Here is a 6,386-nt window from a genome sequence, read left to right as displayed (position 1 = left end):
TCTCACATGCGTCTTTACCCACTTATTTCCCTGCTTCACCATCCACCAGGATACCCATCCACTTCTACCCCCTCCCTTCACATCTATCTCCCTTTGACCAGCCATCCATCTAATAACATATATGAAGCTTCTATGGCTTCTGTGATTCCAAACACATCAGCTGATGGTAGTTCCTTATACTGTAAGACATTTTAAAAATCAAAATTAAAACTATACCAGTAGACAACATTATGATAAGTAAAGACTGAAATTTTCAAAGATAAAATTTTGTATTATTTCACAACCAAAACCCATAAAAACCAGTCTGGAAATAAACATACATTGCATTGGGAAAGCTGGTGTCAAAGACTTAACAAAAGTGCTGCCCCAGGTTGTTCCAAGAAATGGAGGACAATGACCTGGCCAATTGATTGTAAGAGATCCATTTTTATTCCCATTGCAAAAAGAAGTGACGTGACTAGTGATATTCTAGAAAATATCACTAATATCACACATAAACAAAATCCTGCTGAAGAGTATCCAAAAATTACTGGAACAGCACATTGACAGAGAACTACAAGAAATACAAGCTGAGTTTAGAAGAGGCCATGGCACTAGAGACATTATCACCAATGTTAGATGGTACCAGAGGAATGTCTATCTGTTTTTCAGTAACTGTGCAAAGCATTTGACTGTGGCTAAGCTTGAGAATAGGAACCCCAGAATACCTAATTGTGCTTATGTAAAACCTATACTCAGACCAGGGAGCAGTCTTCCAAACAGAGCAAGGAAACACAGCATGGTTCAAAATCAAGAAAGGAGTGCATCAGGGATGCCCCTTGTTTCCTTATCTTTTCAATCTATATGCAGAACAGATCATTTGAGAGGCTGACCTTTATGAGAAGGAAGGTGGCATCAGGATTGGAGAAAGACTCATCAACAACCTGCATTATGCTTGCTGAAACTGTGGCGGACCTGAAGCGCTTGCTGCAGAAAGTCCTGGACTATAGTCTTCAATATGGATTGAAGCTCTACATCAGTTAACAAAGATTCTCACTACTAGGCCAGCTGGCAGCACAATAATAGATGGAAAAGAGATTAAGATTGTTAACAGTTTCAGCTTGCTTGGCTTCACAATCAACACACCAGCAGTGAGGAAATTAAAAAAAAAAACACAAAAACTAATTGCACTTAGAAAATCTGCTGTCAGGGACCTCTCCAAAGTGCTAAAGAGCGTATCAGTCTAGAAACTAAAGTGCATCTGATCCAGGCCAAGGTCTTTTTAATTACTTGGCATCAGAGAGCTGGACAATGACTAAGGATGACAGAAGACGAATTAATGCCTTTGAGTTGGTCTTTCAGAGGGTGAAACCAAGTTTCTCCTTGGAGAAAGGATTTTGAAGCTCTGTCTCACATACATCGGGCATGTGGCCAGGAGGGGCAAGTCCTTGAAGAAGGACATCATGCCTGAAAGGGTGGAGTGACAGCACAGGAGAGAAAGACTTTGGATAAGATGGGTTGACACGGCAACTGAGGTAATGGGGGTAGGTGTGTTAGAGTCAGTGAGACTGGCTTAAGATATGGCAGGGTTCAGAGTTCACTATGAGTTATAAGGAACACTATGTAAAATAACAACAATAAGAGAGAGCAAAGATAATTACTTAAAGACTAAGATGTTCTTGATCCAATGTATGATCTTTTCAGTTACTTCATATGCTTGACAAAAATCCTCACCACTGGACAATAAGCAAAATAATGCTAGACAGAGAAAAGATTGAAGTTGTCAACGACTTTATCTGACTTGGATCTACAATTAACAACCTTGGTACCAGCAATCAGGAGATTTATTTCATTGGAGATGTCTGTTGGCAGGGACCTCTCCAAATTACTGAGTAGCAATGATGTCAGTTTGAAGACCAAGATGCACCTGATTCAGGTCATGATCTTTTCAAAAATTTACTATGGATGACAGAAAAAGAATTGATGCCTTTGAGTTATGATGTTGGAGAAGAGTACTGAATATTTCATACTCAGTTAAAAGAACAAACAGCTATGTCTTGGAGAAAGTGTAGCCAGAATCCTCCTTGGAGGCAAGGATGACAAAGCTTCATCTCTCATACTTGGGACACGTTTCTAGGAAAGACTGTTCTTTGGAGAGGGACATCATGCTAGGAAAGGTCACTGAAGAAGAAAAGACCCTTGAGGTGAATTGACACAGTGACTGCAGCAATAGGCTCAAGTGTGTCAAAGATTATAAGGATGGCACAGGATAAGACAGGGTTCAGATCTGTTGTTCAAAATGTTGCTATGTGTTGGAGTCAATTCAATAGCACCTAACAAAAACAGCCTATTCTTATGAAAGGTAGACAACAAATAAGGAAGACTGAAGTAGAACTGATATCATTGAACTGTGATGCTGGCAAAGAATATTGAGTATACCATGGACTGTAAAAGGAACAAATAAATCTATATTGGAAAAACTGCATCCATGGTGCACCTTAGAAACAAGGAGATATTTAAAAGTAGACTTTGAAAAACCTATTGATTTAACTTCATGGTTCAAAATCAGGAAAAGTATACATCTCTGATATATCCTATCTCTACACCTTTTCGATATATATATATATATACATACAGATCATTGAGGGGCTGGACTTTATGAGGAGGAAGGTGGCTTCAGGATTGGAAGAACACTCACCAACAACCTGCATTATGCACATGACACAACCTTGCTTGCTGAAACTGAGGAGGACTTGAAGTGCTTGCAGCAGAGTCAAATCTTCAATATGGATTGAAGCTCAACATTAGGAAGACAAAGATTTTCACCACTGGACCAATTGACAGCACCATGATAGATGGAGAAAAGATTGAGCTTGTTAATTACAGCTTGCTCAGTTCCACAATCAACAATCTTAACACTAGCACTCAGGAAATCAAAAGACGAATTGCACTGGGAAAATCTGCTGTCATGAACCTCTCCAGAGTGCTGAAAAGCAACAATGCCAGTCTAGAGACAAAGGTACGCCTAATGCAGCCAATGGTCTTCTCAATTATTTGTTATGCTTCAGAGAGCTGGACAATGTCTAAGGATGACAGAAGAAGAATAGATGCCTTTGAGTTGTGGTGCTGGAGAAGAGTCTTTTTTTATTTTTTTTATTAAATTTTATTCGTTTTAATGAACATTTACAGAGATTTTGGGTTTTCATTCATTCATTGTTGCACTGTTTTCTCCACCCTCCTCCCCAGTTCATTCTTCCCCCCCATGTCTGTTTTAATTGTCCAATTGCCACAGTGCTTGTCAAAGCCAGGTATGATTAATCTCCTTTGTCAGTGTGTCCCTTGCCATTCCCTATCACTCCTCCCTGAGAGAGACTTCACCCTGATTCATAAGGAAAAGGGGATGGCGTATTCTCTTAGCTAGTTCCTGCTGAAAAGGGACGCTGTGGGTTTCTTGAACATACCATAGACTGCCAGAAAAACAAATCGGTATAACTTGGAGAGGGTGAAATCGAATTTCTCCTTGGAGGCTAGGATTTTGAAGCTCCATCTCACATACTTTGGGTATGTGGCCAGGAGAGACCAGTCCTTGGAGAAGGACATCATGCTTGGGAGGGTAAAAAGACAGAGCACGAGAGGAAGACCCCAGATGAGGTGGATCAATACAGTATCTAGGGCAATGGCAGTTGGTGAGTCAGAATTAGTGAGACTGGCTCATGACAGGGCAGGGTTTAGAGCTGCTGCACATAGGATCACAGGCAACTCGACAGCACATAAGAACAACAACAAAAAGAATATTTTAGAAAAAGATAGCGATATAAAGAGTGGGAGAATCAGACAGCTAGCAAGCCAGCTAAACTAGAAAACTCCTCCCCAGATTACATTTTAAACAAAGATTTATACAAAGTTACACTATTGAAGCTCCATTTGCATTAAAGTAACAGAGGAAAAGAGGGTGTCCATACATTTGGAGAAGGACATCATGCTTGGAAGAGTAGAGAGACAGTGCAAGAAAGGAAGACCCCAGATGAGATGGATTGATACAGTATCTGGGGCAATGGGGGTTGGTGTGTTGGAATTAGGCTGGCTCAGGACAGGGAAAGGTTCAGAGCTGCTGTACAAAGCATTGCTATACATAGCAGGTGACTCAATGGCACAGAACAACATACTATATTGGTTGCTTGCTTGTTGTTTGTTTTTTTTTAACTTAAGCCTCAACAAGACCTTGGGGAGGACCTTTGTGTTCACAAGTTGGTTACTGTTATATTTTGGAAGAACATTTTTCTAAGTGGTACAACACTCTTCTGTCAATATGCTGTACTGAGGTGACCTGGAGTTGCTGTGATGCTGAACCTTGTGCCGTTGGGGGTAATGCCATAATGATTACCCATGATGGATTGTGTTTGGTGGAGCTCCCTGTTTAAGACATATTTGGAAGCAGGAGTGGCATCCACTTCCTAAACAACATGCCTCCAGAACTCTATAAATGTCAACAGCTGTAGAGGGGCTTCAGGCCTTTTGTTCACAGCGTCGCTATGAGTTGTGCTCAACTCGAGGGCAATCAACAACAGCATAGAGATAGAGATTTTATATATGGGGGAGGGAGGTGTGTGTGTAACTGTTGGGTGCTGTTGAGTTAACTACAACTCATAGTCACCCTGTGAACATTGGATATGAATCTTCCCCTATCCTTTGCCATTCTCATCATCGCTCATATACTTGAGTCCAGTGTTACAGTCACTGAGTCAATCCATCTCATTGAGGGTCTTCGTCTCTTGCACTGATTCTCCACCTTTCCAAGCATGATGTCCTGCTCCATGAACTCTCCTCTCCTAACAACATATTCAAAATATGTGAGACAAAGCTTCACCGTCCTTGCCTTTAAGAAGCACCCTGACAGCACTTTCTCCAAGACTTATGTATTTTTCCTCTTGGCAATCCATGGGATATCCAGCACTCTTCTCCAACACCACAAATCAAAGACATTTGTTCTATCATCCTTAGTCACCGTCCAACTTGCAGATGCATAACAAGTAATTGAAAAAACCAAGGATTGGATCAGAGGCATTTTCATCTTTAAACTTAAATCAGTTCTCCTTAACATCTTAGAGAAGTGGTTGACAGCAGATTTACCCAGTGTAATATGTCTTCTTTCTTGACTGCTGGTGCCGATTGTAATTGTAGATCCAAGAAAGATCAAATAATAGACAACGCAAATCTTCTCTTCATCTATCATATTATCTATTGGCCCTGTGGTGAGGACTTTTGTCTTCTTGATGTTGAAATGTAATCAGTATTGAAGGTTATAGACCTTGATCTTTTGCATCAAGAATTTCAAGTCCTTTTCATTTTCAGCAAGTAAGATTGTGTCATCTGCATAATGCAGGTTGTTAATTAATCTTCCTCCAGTCTTGATGCCACACTCTTCCTCATTAAGTCTAGCTTCTCTAATGAACAAATATAGCCCTGGCACACACTTTTCTTGATTCTAAATCATGCAGTGTTTCCTTGCTCTGTTCAGATGACAGCCTCCTCTGAAAGGTCTTTCCATGTCTTTTGCCCATTTTGTAATTGGGTTATCAGTCTTCTTCTATGGAAGCCCTGTAGTATTCTAGAAACTTTTGTTATAACATCCTTGTCAAAGATGTTATTGCCAAATGTGGAGTTTTTTTTCTCCAGTCAGTAGGTTTTCTTTTCACCCTACTGGGGTGAAAATGTATCAAAAATTTTGATACATAGGGGCAATTAATCTTAGACATCTCATTCATCTATGTTATACCCTTCTACTTGTGCATTTCTAGTTGAATTTGCCAGCCTACTTATACCATAGGCTCGGCCTTCTAGGAGCTCTGGTGGCCTGATGGTTAAGAATTTGCACTGCAATCCCAAAGGCATGCAGTTTGAATCAGCCAAATGCTCCACAGGAGAAGGATGGTCAATCTCCTGTGCAATTAAACTGCCTCTGAAAACCTGCAGGAGGGTCAGCTATGGATCAGTTGTGACTTGATGGTACAGAACAACAACTGACCTTCTAAGTTTGATCTGATTTTGTCCCTTACAGTCTTTATGGTTTGGGACTTTACTCTTAGGTCTCTGATGCACCTTGAGTTGATTTTTTTGTATAGTGTGACATGTAGATCTTGCTTCAGCTTTCTGCAAGTAGAATTCCAATTTTGCCAACACCATTGGTTGAAAAGGTTGTCATTTCCCCACTTGATAGGTTATGTTACCTGGTTGAATACCAGTCAACCATAGGTAGATGGATTAATTTCCGGGTTCTCTATTCTAGTCCATTGCCCTATGTGTCTGTCATTGCACTGTCTGTCATCCTTAGTCATTGTCCAACTTGCAAATGCATAACAAGTAATTGAAAAGCCTTGTACCAGGCTGTTTGGTTGTTACAGGTGTAC

This window comes from Elephantulus edwardii, unplaced genomic scaffold, assembly GCF_000299155.1.
Source record: "Elephantulus edwardii isolate Elephantulus edwardi_28Jun2011 unplaced genomic scaffold, EleEdw1.0 scaffold00378, whole genome shotgun sequence".
NCBI lineage: Eukaryota > Metazoa > Chordata > Mammalia > Macroscelidea > Macroscelididae > Elephantulus > Elephantulus edwardii.
This window is presented reverse-complemented; position numbering follows the sequence as displayed.